This window comes from Adiantum capillus-veneris, chromosome 22 (assembly GCF_014529385.1).
Source record: "Adiantum capillus-veneris isolate H3 chromosome 22, ASM1452938v2, whole genome shotgun sequence".
Classification (NCBI taxonomy): domain Eukaryota; kingdom Viridiplantae; phylum Streptophyta; class Polypodiopsida; order Polypodiales; family Pteridaceae; genus Adiantum; species Adiantum capillus-veneris.
The window spans coordinates 45068656-45086501 of NC_140952.1; the positions used below are offsets into that span (position 1 = coordinate 45068656).

The following is a 17846-nucleotide window of genomic DNA, read 5'->3' on the forward strand; positions in this document are numbered from 1 at the left end:
GAGCAAAATTTTCCAAGTTCTATCATTTTTCTCCTGAACTATTAATTGCAATTAATAGCTAGGTTCGATTTTTTTTAACTTTTGGACTCTTTGAAGTTTTGGGGTGTTTGGTCATGATGTCCCAAAGCATTGAATGTGGTTTGATTATTTTTGGGCACATAACTTGTGTTTTGTGTAAGATTTTGGCTTTGGTGCAAAGTAAGTGCGTTTTTTGGTCTTGGAGTCAGTGAACAAGTGATTTTTGCGCACTATGTGGGGCTTTGTCTTGAACTCCACATGTGAAAGAGTGCTAAATTGGAAAAGTGAAAGCAAATGTAAAACTTAGCCTCAAAACTATCAATCGCTAACCTATGATGGAAAAGTTAGCCAAGTGCAATTTTTATGATCCACAAGTTGTCCTATAGTCTTAGCACCTCTTGGCACTCGATACTCTCACTTTAGAGGTTTTGGGCCTTGCACTCTAGGCATATGGGCCCCTCCCATAGGTCATATTGAGTTAACCTGTTGAGTTTCGTCCAACTTGTAGCTGATTTGTGGCCGTGGGTCAAAAATGACACTTTGTGGCCATCCGAGCCAATTTTCCATATTCGAGGCACCAAATGAGATTTGCTCTTGGTTCCACCTAGGTACATTGGTTATTATACCTATGGGGAAGCCATCTTTGAAGTCATAATGGAGTTTTGACTCCTAGCCCAGATTGAGATTAATAGCTATAGACCACCCCCCCAACCCCCCGGGACCCTGGTCAACTGGTCATCTAAATCCAATTTCCATAATTACTTCAAAAAGTGAAAAATTCTCAAAGCATAGATCACGACAATTGATATGGAATTCTTTTGGCCAATTTTGATCCTCTTTTTCTCAAGTTTAGCCCATTTTACTACTAATTTTGGTAAATGTCTACCTAAAATGGCATTTTTTGCACCAAAAATATCGATAACGATTAGGGGAAGATACCACATCACCTGCAAAGAGTGATATGGTACCCACATGGGTACACTTTGAATGGGTTCTACACTCATTCTTAATGGGATTTCATGCATGTTTCCACATATAGTGTGTGACTACAAATATCAAACTTTCTAAGAGAGACACCAACTTGGTAACATTACACATCATTTATTTACATTAGAGAAGCAAGTTTTACATGTTTTAAAGGATCCCAATAAAAAAAATCATCATATCTAGGAACCCAACTACAAAAAACATGTGCACATGTAACCATTGTAAAAAAAACACAGTGAGTTATATATGCTATGTACATTTGCATTATTTGTGAACCATGCATATGCATAGTTTGGCAAGGTTTCCAATCAAATTCATCTTCTCTTCTTGCATTCTAAAAATTTCATGATACCAATGATAGGGTTGTAACATTTGTAGCCCTTTTTCTACAAGGAATACCCAATATAGCACATGGTTTGCATCTTTTGGGTCCAACTTCATTTGCAACTCACGTGGCACATGTTATGAGCGCGTCTTGAGCTAGAAGAGAGAAAGAGGAGGCAAGGCACTCACAATATACAAGATCTTGAGACTTGACCATGAATGTAATCTTAATTACAAGACTTAATACTTGATTGAGAGAACTTGATTACAAAACTCACATTATAATGCTACAGTACAAGACAAGACTTGATTACAAGAACAAGACTCGAATATAAGATAAGCATTGGAAGAGTGCTTGCCTCGCAACAGCCTCACAATTGGTGTTGGCCAGATTGAGGGGCTTGTAGCTCAAGACCTCTATGTATACTAAAGAATGAGGAGGTTAAGAACATTCTAGGTTCTTCCTCAAGCTTCTAAAATTATTCTAGAACTTTCTAGATTCTTCTAGCTACCTCTAGAATCTTCTTGATAGTACTTTAGAATCTTTTAAAATATACTAGATGCTTCTAGAACCTTTAGAATCTTCTAAGACCTTTTAGAATCTTCCAGATCCTTAATCTAAATTCTTTTGGATTTTTTTAGAACCTTCTAGATTCTAGATGTTTCTAGAATGTTCTAGAATCAAAGAATCTAGAACTTTCTAGAGCTCTTCTAACAGCTTGCATCCATGATAGTACTCCCTCCTCTAGCACAATGAGGAGTGATTGTCCCTCTTGATGTAGGGGAGTCTTTGATGAATATTTTTTATTAAACTCACAAACTTTTCCCAGTGCACAATGAGTGTTAGATGTAGGCTCACACGTTCATCGCTTGCATTATAACCTTTCCAATGTACTAGGTATTCAAGTCTTTGATGAGAGATTTTGGAGTCAGGGATTCAAACGACTTCATATTGTTTACGACCATCAATCGCTATGGGTGACGGTGGTTGTGAGAATCTCCCACAAATTTGGCACTGATAACAAGGCTTCAAAAACATACAAATTTGGCAGTGATAACAAGCCTTGCCCCCCCAATCCTACCTTCGACCTGACATTAATCCTCCCTTAGAGAAGGGTTTTCTTATTAAAAAAAAAAGTGGACATATCTTCATAATAACACTAATGTTTTCCATAGTCGCACCTCCCTCGAGTCCAATTGTCCCTCTGATTAATACATGATTTAGCAAAAGGTTTAATGAAACCAACAAGAATATATTGGTTATCTACATTATTGTCCCTTTGTAAGAATTTTTGTAAACGTCTTATATCCAAAACTAGATAAATACAAAGTATGTTGAGTCGATTTATAACTCCCTTGAACACTTTAAATGAGTTACTACAACTAAGATATGACAAAATGAATGACCAACTTTTAGAATTTCTAAAGATACTAGAATAGGTGACATATTTGGGGTTTTTCTCGTGAAAAATGCCTACCGCGGGTCAAAATTGGCCAGAGCTAGGCCAAAAAATGGTCAAAAATGGTGTGAAAAAGGGGTAAATTGCCACATCACTCACAATTCCATGAGTGCTCATGCTAAATAAAAACTTTGGAAGCCAATACTCAAGAATTTCACCTCTCTGTGTGTGGGAGAAATCAGGGTTTCTACAAGTGGTCTAGTGCAATCCCGTCGCATTCACATCCTGTTTTCGAGTGTGTGGAGGAGTGAATGAGAGCTTTTTCTCTTCAATTTTGCACTTGGGAGAGTCTATGGAAGTTATAAGGTTTCCATGTATGTGTGTGTGTGAGGAATTGAGGGAAGAAGGGGAGGCTTTTTGCAAGACTATGTGACCCTGTATCGGTGCCATTAGAGTTGGGGCTAAACATAGAGTGGAGTTTGCTGAAGGTTTTGCAATGGTTTGAGAGAGGCCTTTTGTGGCTGAATTTTTTGAGTTTTTGATGGTTTTTCTTGTATATTTTTTTCACCGTCAAGCATGATTTCAAGCGTTGATCAAATGGAGTCAACTTGTAGTGTCTGCGGGCAGGCAAGGGCTTGTAGGTCGAGGTGTTTGGGGTTTGAATTGAGCTTGTGGATTGTATTTTCATTGAGCTCTTGAGTGTGGTGTGTGTGGGGGGCAATTTAAGTAAATTCCTTGTGTGTGTGAGTGTGTCCACAACAACTTTTGCTCCATCAATGTGACCCCCTGGGGGATTCACCATGGAAAACTTACCGCACCACGTAAGTGCAGGCGAGGGGTTTTTTTTTACAAGTTACATAAGCGTATAAGTTAGGGGCAGGCCCCCAATAATTTATCTCGCAAGTTTAAAAATAAGGGATGGGGTATCATATTTATGGGGGGGATTGGGGGGGGGGGGGGGGGGGAGACTGACCCGGTTTGCTTATTTGTAACGATTGTTCACCGGTGTGCACTAGAACTTGGATGAATTTTGGGGAAGTTTCTTATAGTCACACATCAAATTTTGCATCAAGATGGTCATAGATAAACGTTGATTTGGAGCAGATCAAGGATTTATTTACACTAGCTTTGGATGCGTCAGAATTGGATGAGTAGCCAGAGTGCAGGTTGATCAGGCAGATAGTTTGAAAGTCCAAGGGTAAGACACATTAAGGGTACCTCTAGTTATCAACAGAAGAGGTTTGTTAGTATGTTTCCAATCACTATGCTACACACTCTTTGACTAGTTTTACTCAGTTACATCATGTGAGACCTAAATTTTATATGTAAGATAGGTGTATGATAGTTTTCCTCATTAATTGTTGTATAATCATAGAAAGGGGGGTCATGTCCCCTAATATGAGTCGTATATAGGGGTTTTATCAAACCTGTTCGCTCGCCGCAGGTGGCGTCCCACTTTATATATAGAGTGAATCCCCTGGGTGTGACCCCTCCCTCTGCATGTACCACTAGTGATATCATTGTGGGGGGGGGGGGGTTCTTTGCTTCAAAACATTGTGTCTCAATGGGCTTCGTGGGACCAAGTCCTTACAGCAGGGACCTTTCCATGTAAGCACCTACGTGACATTCAACACCACCCAAGACGGCCAGAGCCACTAGCTCTTCCAGAACACATCCAAAACAGCACATCCAAAACAGCACCGAGTGTGATGCATGCACCACCCAAAGGGCTGCCAACAGGCTGCGCATAGAGCCACCATGACTGACCTTGAGAGAGCATTCTCTCACTCAACTCATGTCTCATAAGGAGGTCACATCACAACCTAAGTAGCCCAAAATGTGAGCTCGTTACACCGCATGTGGGTTTTTCTCATGCCATGTGACGTCTCCAAGGTCGCCAAGCCTTCCAAGGCTCTGAAAATTCCCAAAAAACAAACCCTTTTTAGGAGCAACTTCCCTCCCCAACTTTAAAAGCTTGCCCTTTGCCGCTCAAGACTCCCCTACCCGAGTCGTAAAGTGCCAGCATGAGCTGCCAACTAGAACTCCGATGCCCACTGTTCTTGTCGGTTATGAACCCCATCGGACCCACCAACCAAGGCTAGGAAAAGTAAAAAAAACATTTGGGACCGCTTTGCTGCCAACTGCCGCCGAACTCTAAACTGGCATATCTTGATCATCCAAACTTTGATTGATGCACCGTAACTTTTAACTAGTCCCATTTGGTGTCCACTACCCTTGTAAATCTTGTCAAGCTCCAAAAACATCTAATGGCACGCTTTCCAAAGTGATCAAACTGGCTTAGAATCGGCCCCCTGAAAACATTCATTTGCTAATATCTTTTTTTATTCTGGCTTCGTTGCCGATATACAAAGACCAACAGGCTCCATAAATCAAGCTTTATGCATCAATCACTTCAAATCACCTTTGACCACATGTTCCCATCTGCCCTGCCGTCTCAGATCTGCAACCACTTCCATCTTTAAACTACAATAACTTTCTCACAAGGGCTCCGTTTGATGAGTTGTCTGGACCAATTACTCAACACTTCAAGATCTAACTTTTAAAGTGGAAAACCAATCCTTTAGTCAATCTTCACCTGTCAGCCCAATTGGTTCACTTTGATGCAATTTTGGTCTACAAAACTGTTACCATATACATGTGGTAGTGATGTGTGTGAACACACTAGGACCGCCGAGAATTTTTCCCCTCTTTAGGAGGTTTTTTCCCCCGTGCATTGTATATATGCCCATCACTCTAGGGCTATCTATCTTTCCATTGCACACTAAGTAGTAAACTCTCTATTGTGTGCCTTGAGCTTTTTTCGTTTTCTCCAAGATGTGTGTGTTTCTTTGCAACCCTATTTCCAACAATTGGTATTAGAGAAGTTTGTGTCCTTTCGGGCTCATTTGCCAGTAGCTCCAGCACATGCCTGCTCACTTTCTCCGAATTCTATGAGGTTTGGCGAGCGTTCGTAGGTCGACAAATATTGGGGGGAGGCTCGTAGAGCTTAGTCTGCTTAGATTTCTGATTCGGGATCATTTCGGCCTCCATTTACACAATAGGCAGTGCTGCACATGGGTGGATGCATGAATAGGTGGCCCAGTTTTAACCGGTTGAAAGTTGCTTTTGGAGGCTTAAAAATTTAGGGGGTATGAAACTCGTGTTATGGGCAAGAATTGTTTGAATTAAATAATCGTGTGGAGGATACAAGATCTTAATAATCGTGTGGAGGATTCAAAAACACGTGTGGAGCCCACGTCAGACGAATGTTCAGTCGAATGTTTGCATGACTATACTTCTCCATATCTTTGTTCCTTTCTCCTTCTTCACCTTTCTCAGCTCACTCTATAGTCCCCAGTGCACGCTTCTTATCTTTCGCTATGGATAGCAACCTAAGAAAGAGCCCAAGGCATGCAGCTCAGCAAGTCTCCCCCACAAAGACCTGACATTCTCCCACGAAGGTATGTCACCTCTCTCTATCTCTCTCTATGTTGTGTACAGCGGACCTGTATGTGTAGTAGAGTATTGAGGTGTGGATATATTGAGTAATGAATATGGATTTATTCTTTTCAGAGACAGAAGTTACATCCTCCTCCCAAAATCAGCCGCTTTGTTCACCCCAAGGATGTGGAGGTGCCATTAAAGGCATTCTGCACGACAAAGGAGGATTTTCACAGGGAATATGGGTTAAGTCTTGAGGGGAAAGATGTTAGGAAGTTGATAGATGCAGATGTGCCCATATTCGACTGGATGAAAGTTTTCACGTGTCTTCCTGTGAAGGAGAAAAAAGTGCCGATAAAAACAGCAAGGCCGGATCACTACAAGGCACTCTACGAGCTCTACAAGCAGGTGTATCAATCCAAACCACCAAAATATCTGCTGGGAGTCAAGTTTGCACGTGGATATGTTTATTTCGCATGCACAGGTCCGGTAAAGTGGGTGAGTTTGCATCTGAGGTGGTGAAGAATGTGACCAATCAAGGTCACTTAGATAGGAAAAGAGAACAATGGAAGTTAGAGACTTCCCAAGTATCCACAGGAACCCCAAGTGGTTCTGCCATCTTGTTAGTAAATACCCCATCCGGAAGTACACCAACCGGAAGTGGGCTTTTTGCGACTACTCAGTTTGCGTTTAGTGTTGAAGTATCCACTTCCTTGCAAGAACTACTTGTTGAGGTTAGAAAATCTCATGACAATGTATCAGCTGAGTCTCAGAAGGCTAAGGATTTTGTGGTCAATCTGTTGTTGATGTGCACCGTTGCGAGGGTGCCCTTGACACCATCCGAATGCACTTCCCTCATGATGCCAATGTACCAACAAGCTTGCTTGACAGCCTCCAAGAAAAATTTGACCAAGCAAAAGCCACCCTATAGCAAGCACAGGTATGCTTTTAACTCCATCTGATTGTAGTATAATACCTGCAAAGTACTGGTTTGGATGTACAATATACTATAGTCTATATACTATTGTGGAATGATTACACAATAATACCTATAAAGTAGATTGATTACTATAAATAATGGTAACATACGTGCAAAGTAACAGTTGCAATACCTGTATTGGTATTCTATTGGTGAACATGTTACTATAAGTTCTATCAATGATCACAATAACGGTATGAAAGCAACATAATACAGGTATAACAACAAAATAATATCGATATAGTAACAAAACAAAACAGTAGTTTAACACTAAAGTAATGGTATGATTTTAATAACCATACTGTACTGAAACTCTAATAGTGAAAATGGTATTATAAGTTTTACAATACCGGTATTATGGCTCTATCATACAGGGATGGGTAGAATGTGGTACCACAAAACCGAATAATAAAAAAAACATAATAGTATGACAATAACATCAATTCGGTTAAGGTAGATGACAATACCGATAGGATGTTATCATACTGTTAGGATTATATCCTATCGATATGATTACATCCTACCGATATGATTACATCTTATCGGTATGGTTATATCTTACCGGTATGGTTATATCCTACCGCTATGATTATATCCTACCGGTATGGTTACATCCGACTGGTCTGGTTAGATCCGACAGGTATGATTACACCCTAACGGTATGATAAAATCCAACTGGTTTGATGTTATGCTTCCGGTATAATGTTATCCTACCGGTATGATGTTATACTATCTAGTATAATAACATCATACCGGTGGGATAACATCATACTGGAAGGATGTAATCATACCGATATGATAACATTATTATACCGATCTTCAAGCATTCATACCAATTTTATACCTGTTTGGCATTGTCTGATAACAGAGGTCTCCTGTCTATAGGAAGAATTATCCAAATGCTTGGAGCATGAGGAAACCTTTGGTCTCTATGTCACGTTTGTGACAGACATGATTAGTCAACCAATGCTACCTGAAACCATAGTCTGGCCTGCACGAGTTTCAACTCCTGGACATAGTGTTGTTCTCATTGATGTGTGTAATGCTTGTGGTGTAAAAATTCATGATCAAAATCTCTCAAGCCATGTTGTTCTATTGCCTTGTTCACATGTATACCATGCATTCTGCTATGCTCACTTGGATGAGAAAGGAAAGTGCCTGCTTAAGGATTGCCCCAGAGTTATTTTTGCAAAAGACCAATACCTTCTAAAGAAGAAGCCAGTTCAAACATGCCCAAAAACAGGTGAGAAAATTGTTTCAACGGGTAAGAAACACACCATTGTTTTAATCAGGTGGTTGATTTTTGTCTTCTTTGATGTTTTTCCAGAGTCAAGCTGCTTCAGAACTACTACCGGTAAAGACATAGGGAACGATGCAGTGACGCCTTCATACAAGACACTTGTGGAGGTTTTGCTTGATGAAAGTGTCCCTGGTAATGTTGAGAAACCTGTTTCGAAAACAACAGAAGAAGAAAAAAACTTTGAGGTAAAGGAGCAGAGTACGATTGGTGCTGAAGGGAAAACCCAGAATGAGGAAGACGATGTGTTGCTAGAAACTCGCGTGCGGGTGACAAGATCAAAGACCCCGAGAAAACAAGGCCAACGTGGCAAGAATAAGTTTTTTCATTGATTAAGGTTCTAATAAGTGATCTTTTGCTGCACAGCTTTCTAAAGCTGATGGTCATGTAGATGTCAGGCTGGAGGGAAGTCCCGAGGAGACCCTTGCTCAGTATATAAGAAAGGCCAAAAAAGAAAAATCGAGAAGACTGCAGATGAGAAGCCTGAAATGGAGCAAAAAAGCAAGGAAGAGGAAGAGAGCCAGGGGTAGCCAGAAGAGGAGATGGACATAGAAGACACTAAGGAGATGCAGAATACCGGCACAATTTTTGACCCTAAACCCAGAGCCTGCAAAAGATTATAGTTTTCCCCCTCTATGTTTCTTTTTATGTAACCACTTCTGAAATTAATATAACTTTCTTTCCCATTCGACGTCTCTTTCATCTTGTGCCTAATTTTTGAACATTGTGTATTTTTATTGTATGATTTCAATCCGTAGATATGTCGTAATTGCATATTTAAATTTGAGTCTTCTGTAATTTTACATCTGTAGATATGTTTTTAGTTGAAGAATGGCGCCTTGCAGATAGGTTCAGGGCTGACAAGCAGAATGGCAGGGCTGACATTCGTGCAATATGGAATTGGGTGTTGTCTCCTGCAGTGCTCATGTTTCCTCTATGGTATAGACTGTGTAAAAGAATCCCACTAATATGGCCAAGGCCTCCACCTCCGTTGAGCGTCCAGCGTAGGGTTCTCATTTTCGACCTTGATGGATTACTGGTCAAGAAATTTGATGAAAAATATAGTGAAGAATTGCCCTACTGGCTAGAAATGCGATATGTTGTTGAAGGGGATACACAGTTTTGGGTAAGGCCTGATGCAGAAGTGTTTCTGAATTTTTGTTTCAGATGGTTCGAAGTGTGGATATGGAGCTCAAACGCACGCTAGCGACAGTGTTCCCAGACCACCACAAAAGATTCAATAGAGTGGTAAGTCAGGCGCAGTGCACAAGGGCCCCTTTTAAATTGGGCACGACAGATAAACCGATGTTCCACAAGAATCTCGAAAATTTTCCTAACCTACCACCTGACTATCTTTGATGATTCTGGATATAAGCTAATGTTTAATCCATTGGGGTCATTTCTTGTTTTTCCCAAGCTAGAAAAGCAGTCTAAAGAAGTGCGGGCCTGTTTTTGTCAACCACTGTCATAAACTGGCTGGCACACTGGTTGATCTCCAAGGACAGAATCGAGTATACAAAGAGGACTGTAATTTGTGAAGACGGACAACCTCACGACACCTATGTACGTCATTTTTATTGGAAATGGAGGATTGACTTTTTCCAAAAGAAAGGAACATATTGTTTTTATAAAACAAAAGCTTCATAAAGTCTGTGAAGTGGGCGACTTGTCGATGTATTTTTTTGTCGATGGATGTAAATGGAAAATTACTCAGCCTTCTTGTCAATCAATGTAATAGAATTCATGTATAATACATTTACAAGCAAGTTGCACGGAAATACGTTGTATTCTATATTTGAAGTATCTTGCAAATAGAAGGAGAGAGGGAGAGGGACAGAGAGAGAGAGAGAGAGAGAGAGAGAGAGAGAGAGAGAGAGAGAGAGAGAGAGAGAGAGAGAGAGAGAGAGAGTCTGATACCAGTATGATACTAAGAAGTGACCGGTATGATAGTGAGAAGTGACTGAGAAGTGACAAAGAGAGAGAGAGAGAGAGAGAGAGAGAGAGAGAGAGAGAGAGAGAGAGGAGAGAGAGAGAGAGAGAGAGAGAGAGAGAGAGAGAGAGAGAGAGAGAGAGAGAGTCTGATACCGGTATGGTATTGAGAAGTGACTGGTATGATACCGGCATGATACTGAGAAGTGATTGGTATGATACTGAGAAGTGACCGGTATGATACTGAGAAGTGACACAGAGAGAGAGAGAGAGAGAGAGAGAGAGAGAGAGAGAGAGAGAGAGAGAGAGAGAGAGAGAGAGAGAGAGAGAGAGAGAGAGAGAGAGAGAGAGAGAGAGAGAGAGAGAGAGAGAGAGAGAGAGAGGGACTTGTATGATACCGGTATGATACTTAGAAGTGACTGGTTTCAAACACAATTCAGTTTACAGTTAAAGGCAGAGTCAAAGAAAGGGATTCTGCCATCATGTTTGTACTGGTATTGTACTTATACTGTAATCTCCAACTTGTATGATACCAGTACAAAACCATTAAATTGTCGCCTTTATAGAACCATTTTATTTAAAACGTAAGGACATGTAGTGACTCAAACGGATAAACAAAGACATTTTTATATTTTAAAAAGGAAGTTTGGACAAAAAATTTAAACAAAATGATTGCTACAGGTCAAAAGGCATACTATTGTAGATAGACTCACTGACATCAAGTGATGTTGTATATAGTTTTGAGTTGCTGGGATGGGGTATCATGGGGATTTTGATTGCCCAAACAAGATGTGAATATATGAACACGGCTGGCTTTTCGTCCAAAAGCTCGTATGTCTGCTCATTTACCATGCAATAGTAAAACCCTTTGATAGCATAGGATCCTCGCCCAATGATATTGCCCCAGTCATCTTCAACGTCTGAATGAAACTCCTCAATAGCTGCAGTGCATTTCACTATATAGAAATCCACTTTTTCTTCATTGTCATTTGGTGCGGCAATAGCAAAATTATCACCAACAATAAGAGCTTGATTGAGGGTGTCATAGTGTCCTTCATACGATGCATCCTCATTTATTTCATCGTCATTTTCTTCCCCTTCTTTTGTAGGCTCCAAAATAAGGTATGTCCAGAAAGGAACGTGTGACTTGCTCACACATCTCCTCCACTTTTTCTGTTTACATGCACTACAGAAACAAGATAGTGAACGTGTTCTCAAAGCATTTGCAGATCATGCTCTGAATATGCAAAAACAGAGTGCATTGAGCGGGTATTTTTTACATCCCAATTTGGAGTTGTATTGAGCAGTTGTATCATGCTCTGAATATGCAAAAACAACCTTCACATCCCCATTTTTTCCCCTTTCGACATCCCCCAATTCAGTCACCCAAAACATTTTGCTTACATAATGGGCGTGGGATGCATAGGTGGCTGTATCACCATCTGACAAGGTCCGTCTTAATAATGCCACAACATCTGCATCACAGTCTATCTTTGGGTAGTTTTGCTGCAATTGGTATTGAGTTAAAGACCTTTTTATCACTACTCCCGCAGCGTCGTGTTCTCCCTTACCATGGCCGGATCCAAAAAAGTTCCAAGACATTTTCCATCTTGTAAAAACACTGTATCTGCATTTTATTCAATGGATAGAAGAAGATTAATATACTCTTGGCACAATAAAATTACTAAAAAAAACATGTATTATAGGATTACTGATGTTAGACAAGCAGTTTATTACAACTTTAATGCCAATATTATAGGTCTCTATATTAAAACCACCTTCAGATAATGTTTGTTAGAACATGGTATACCTGGCAAGGAAATAGTATGGTCTTCTTGCTTTGAATTGTGAAGCTGCTCCATCTGACCATACCCAATGATGCCTTATGTTTAGACCAAATTGCTTTAGCCATTCTGCATGTTTCAGAAAACAGTGTTGAACAAAATGTGTGTCATGTTGCTTGTCATCTGAAATGAAGAAGTGAATTGTCTTGTGGATGTCACCTGCATAATATAAAAATCATAAATTATTGAAGGCTTAATACAAAAGAAATAATACTAATCTAGTGTGATGTCATTACCTGCAATTCGGAAATATGTTATGTGCACAAAAATAGTTACTTGATTTGAATACCAGTTCATGGAATGAATCTCATTTTGTTCTTTGAAACTATAATTTTCAGCAAAGTCAACAACTAACACAACAACATCTTCTGGAAAGCTTTGTATACATTCCTTATATTGTTTTGCTTGCCATCTATACACAAAATTATGCATTATGTATTTCTTAAGATGGTCGTTGAACATGACTGAGAGATCCTGGCATGATATTTCCTTATGCGACAAGACTTTCCTTTTCTTCTTCTGACCGTCACGTGCAGTTCCTACTTCTAGGTCCTCAAAAATATTCACCACAATATTTTTAGCAATAAATGTAGCCTCTGCAGCACAAAAATCTAACTTATACGGGCCACACCTTTTACATTGACCACTCAAGCAGGCAAGGACATGGAAGGTGGACGTATCTGATTTTGGACACAGTATAGAGTCCAATAAGGCTGTTACACTCTTGATAGGGTTTTTTGGTGCCTTGCATCCACCATTGTCTTTGCATATGTTGCATTGACATTGGCAAGCTTTTCCATGCAGACCAAATACAGAACTTCGCATGTGATTTATGGCATCCTTTAGGAAGGACATTTGAACATGTGAAATGCAGCAACAAGTATATCGGTCTCTCAATTTCCGCACAAAATATGGCTTCATGTTCTCAAACGCACGCTGCCTTATTACAATTTCAGGGTATTGTTTTTTGAAGTTGAGAAAGAGCTCCACCTACAATGAAAAACATATATGGTTAAAGAACATTGAAGAAAACTGCAGGTTTTTATTATCTTTGAAGAAAACTGTTACATTACTATAAACCAATATTTTTATTTCAAACCAGTATGTTTTTTCACTTGATTGGTTAGGCAAACCAGTACATATGAACACATGTCCTTGGTACATACCAGTGGTATATAAGTGTCAACCAGTTCAAATGTTCTTACTGCTGATGTAAACCAATCTTTTCATTTAAAACCGATATGTTATTTACCTAACCAGTACATGTGAGCACTTAACCACGATGTATACCAATGAGATATAAGTGTTAAAAAAATGAACACATGTCCTTGGTACGTACTAGTGGTATATAAGTGTCAACCAGTTCAAATTTTCTTACTGCTGATGTAAACAGTCTTTTCATTTCAAACCAGTACATATGAACATATGTCCTTGGTACGTACTACTGGTATATAAGTGTCAACCAGTTCAAATGTTCTTACTGCTGATGTAAACCAGTCTTTTCATTTAAAACCGGTATGTTATTTACCTAACCAGTACATGTGAGCACTTAACCACGATGTATACCAGTGAGAAATAAGTGTTAAAAAAAATTTAATGGATATATAAACCAGTATTTTCCTTTCAAATCGATATGTTTTTTTACCTATCTGACATGACAAATAGTACATGTGAACACTCGACCAAGATGTTTACTGGCATAAAATGTGTAAACGATTTTAAATGTATTTACTGGTTATGTAAACCGGTATTGTAATATCAAACCGCTATTAGTTTTTATATAACTGGTTATGTTAAGTAGCATGTCTACTACATACCACATATACACTTGACCAAGCTGTAAACTACTATGAAAATGTGTTAACCAGTTGAAATTAATTTACTCGTTATATAACTGGTCTTTTTATTTCAATCCGGTATTAGTAAGTGCATAATTGGTCGGGTTAACTAGTACATCTTTCACATACCACATATATACACTTGACCAAGTTCTATACTAGTGGGAAAAAAGTGTTAACCTGCTAAAATTAATCTATTGGCTATGTAAACCAGTTTTTTCATTTAAAATCAGTAGTAGTTATTACATAACTGGTTAGGTTAACCAGTACATCTTTCACATACCATATCAAGAGTTGTTTAAGATGCTTATACTGGTCATGGAAACCCATATCCGATATTTATCTACTTTTCACTAGGACCGAATACATATTCAATATTTCCATTCATAGTTTTTTCATGTTGCAACCATACTGCATACGCATACGAGTATGAAAGTATGGTTCAAGTATGGTAAAACTGCAACCATACTTTCATACTTGACCTCAGCCACTTGTGTATTAGTAAATGCAAACTACATTCGCTCAATCCTTCCGATCTGTTGCATCGATTTCCACATTCCAGATGTTCATGACCCATTTCATAGAGAACCTAGTAAAAACCTGCAAACTGTATTCGTTCAGCCAATTGTGTACAGAGAACCTAGCACAAACCTGCAAACTGAATTCGCTACTAGTGCTGACTTGGAGCTGTCAATATTGGGGAGAAACTACCATGTGGAAGAGATGAGGCAAGGCTGCGAAGCAAGGAAGGGCATACTATGAACGCTATGCAGGCAGGAGCAGACTCGCAGAGTACAATCGCTAGGAAATTTGGGGTTTTCAATTTTAGTCCCGTTCGTTTATACATATCATACGCGTGTGAAAGTATGCGTCTGCAAACGTATGTTTCAGCAAACATACGCATATGATAAAAACTATGTTTCCATTTATATTCTCCTTCACATCCAATATTTATCTACTCTTAATCTAGGACCAAATACAGATTCCGCTTATTTCCATTTATAACTGAATCATTCATATCCGATTTCATATCTACTCTTATCAACCCAATTATAGTGAATATAGGTCATGAATGCAAATATTAGAAAACAAAAATGGACATAGTGAAGCAAGTTATTACCTGAGATTGTTCAAGAAGATGCACAGGATGTTTGACATATGAATTTCTTCCAATACGCTTTCTGCACACATCCTTCTTATTGGGTGAAACACGAGTGTTAGACATCCAAAAAGAGAGGATATCCTCTTTCTCATAAGGTGTTATGAAACCACGATCCATGGGCTGTCGAGCACACAAAGAGATTGGCAAATTGCCATCACCTGCTGCCCTCAACCGATTCTTTGTAGCTATGCAGTTCCTCTTGTGCAAATTTAGCCATTTAGATGCAGCTGAAACATTCACTTTTGAGGTAGATGTACACTCAACATTCATAAGCATTGTGGTGATGAACCTTTTAAGAAAGAGCTCTTGTCCACTCTTGGGTAATTTGATTGCATCTATTGTGTTGCGTATGGCTTCAACGAAGGTTGTTTGTGCCCTGGGCACTTCAAGGTCTCCAAGAGAAGGATGATTGACAAACTTGCACAAAATATATGAGCGTGATGCAACATCGAGGGTCTTTGTACGCCGATTGAAGAGCATAACAAGGTCATTGCAAAGTCTTTGACGCTTTGCATCATCAGCACCATTTTGATCATTATCTTCCTCACGTGCTACTGAGGCGGTCCGGGGCGGGCAACAAGAGAGGCCACCTCTAAACACCCCTCAAGGCTCCCGTGCTGCTCAATTGGGGCTGGGGCAACCACAAGCACAACACAACAACAAACCCACAGCCAAACCCAAACAAGATAGGAGCACCACCTAGTTATGGTATGCGAACTAGGACGCAAGAGAGATTTTGGCACAACCAAGAAGATGCACCACACAACACACACAAACAACCTCACACCAAGACACGCACAAACTGGACCAGAGAGAGCTAGAGCAAAGGGAAGAGAGAGAGAAAAGGATCTTGCGTAATACCTTATTTGTGACTTGCAAATGGAGATGGTTCGTTATGATTCTATCGTAGAACTTGTATAAACTCACTCAATGCTTAGTGATTGCTAAAACATTGCCAAAACACACACACACTGTCTTAGGGTGTGGGAGACCTCTCACCACAATACCCTCTTACAATGGACACAAAACTGGCAATGAAAAACACACTAAAACACTTTCTAAAATCAAGATCAACCGATAAAAACTCAAATACACAAGTCACCTTGAATTCACCACACCGTATTGCACAAATGGAAGGACGAAGATTTGAACGTCGAATCACGCCTTTGATGCACCAAAACTCAATTTATTGATGATGAAGCAGCATATACAATAGTGGTTTTGAGGTTTGTGGAACTCACACTCTCTCACTTGCAATGTGTAGCTCGAAGGCTTCTCTCACACCAAGAGTGAAGCTCACAAGTGGTTGCTACACCTAAGTCTCTCCTCACGCATAGAGTGTTGGGGTGCTATGTGAGATGTTGGCGGTTGTTTTACAAGAAGGAGAGGGGTCTATTTATAGGTTGGAGACCCCTCATAAAGATTATTGAAAATCCTACTTTACAAGCTAACAAATCAGGATTATGATTTTTTTGAATATCAAAACATTGCGGGCCTTCTTTGTCTGCTTGAGTCATGGGTGTGGGCTCAAAAGAGAGCATTATTGATGGTAGATAAGGTGAAAGTAAGTAAGGAGAGAGAGAGAGAGAGAGAGAGAGAGAGAGAGAGAGAGAGAGAGAGTTACTTTGTACATGTCTTGAGGTGAGGTGTCTTTTATGGTTAGGTCAATGCTATTTTGTGTTAGTATGTTAGTCGTTAGTAATCACTAGAAAGTTAATGTTACATTTACAATGGGTAGAGTGAGTTGATTTGATGAAGGAAGAGAATTATTGAGATGGTGAAGCTTTGAAGAAGCTTGAACTCACCCTTGTGTAGATTGTGGAAAAAATGACCGCTGGTCTTCTTCTTCTTCTTCACTTCTTTACGCCGCCGCCACGGTTGACCACCACGATGAAAAGAGGATTTGTTGATGAAAATCCTCAATTTGCAGAAGTTATCATGGTTAAGATGCTGAATTTTAGATATTTTTAGGAGAGGTAAATGAAATTGTAACATGGAAGCAATAGAGAGAGACATGGAGAGGGTGTATGTATGTAGAGGTTTATAAAAGAACTATAGGGATGAGAGAGAAGGGTAATGGTGAAGAGGGTGGGAGAAGCCATGGAAATTGCAGGTTTGAGTGAGGGAAGGAGAGGGAGGGATGTGTAAGAGTGAGTAGGTGTGTGGAAGGGTGAGAGAAGACTAAGGGCTACTTGTGAGAAAAGTGGGTAGACTGGGGTCCACTCAAAAAATCATAGCTCACCGCTGGTAGCTCCAAAAATCATGAAAACATTTGAGGTGATTATTCAGAGCGTGGTTTACATTTTCTCTTTTGACCACCGCTCCAAATTCGGAGTGGAGATAGGTGCCAAAATTCTCACCAAAAAGCCTGTTTTTTATGCCTGCAAAAGTCTTTTAGTGGCCCCCTCCTTTGTTGAATTTGTACAATGCATCCAAGAGTGAGCCCCTCCTTTGTCATATTATAATACAAAGCATTCAAGTTGCCCTTGACCCATGCATGGAGGAGGATTATTGGTGAAATAAGAAATATATACATGGTGGGACTAGTGTATGGACTATTCATGGACTTTAGCTAAATGAGCACATGGTGTTAGAATAATGAGTAAAAATAATAATAAAAATATGGT

The 17846-nt window shown here is 39.7% G+C and overlaps 1 pseudogene; it reads left to right on the forward strand.

The window, feature by feature from the left end:
- The first annotated feature begins 7734 nt into the window (after positions 1 to 7734).
- LOC147429251 (uncharacterized) lies at positions 7735 to 9109 on the forward strand (annotated as a pseudogene).
- The last annotated feature ends 8737 nt before the right edge of the window (positions 9110 to 17846 follow it).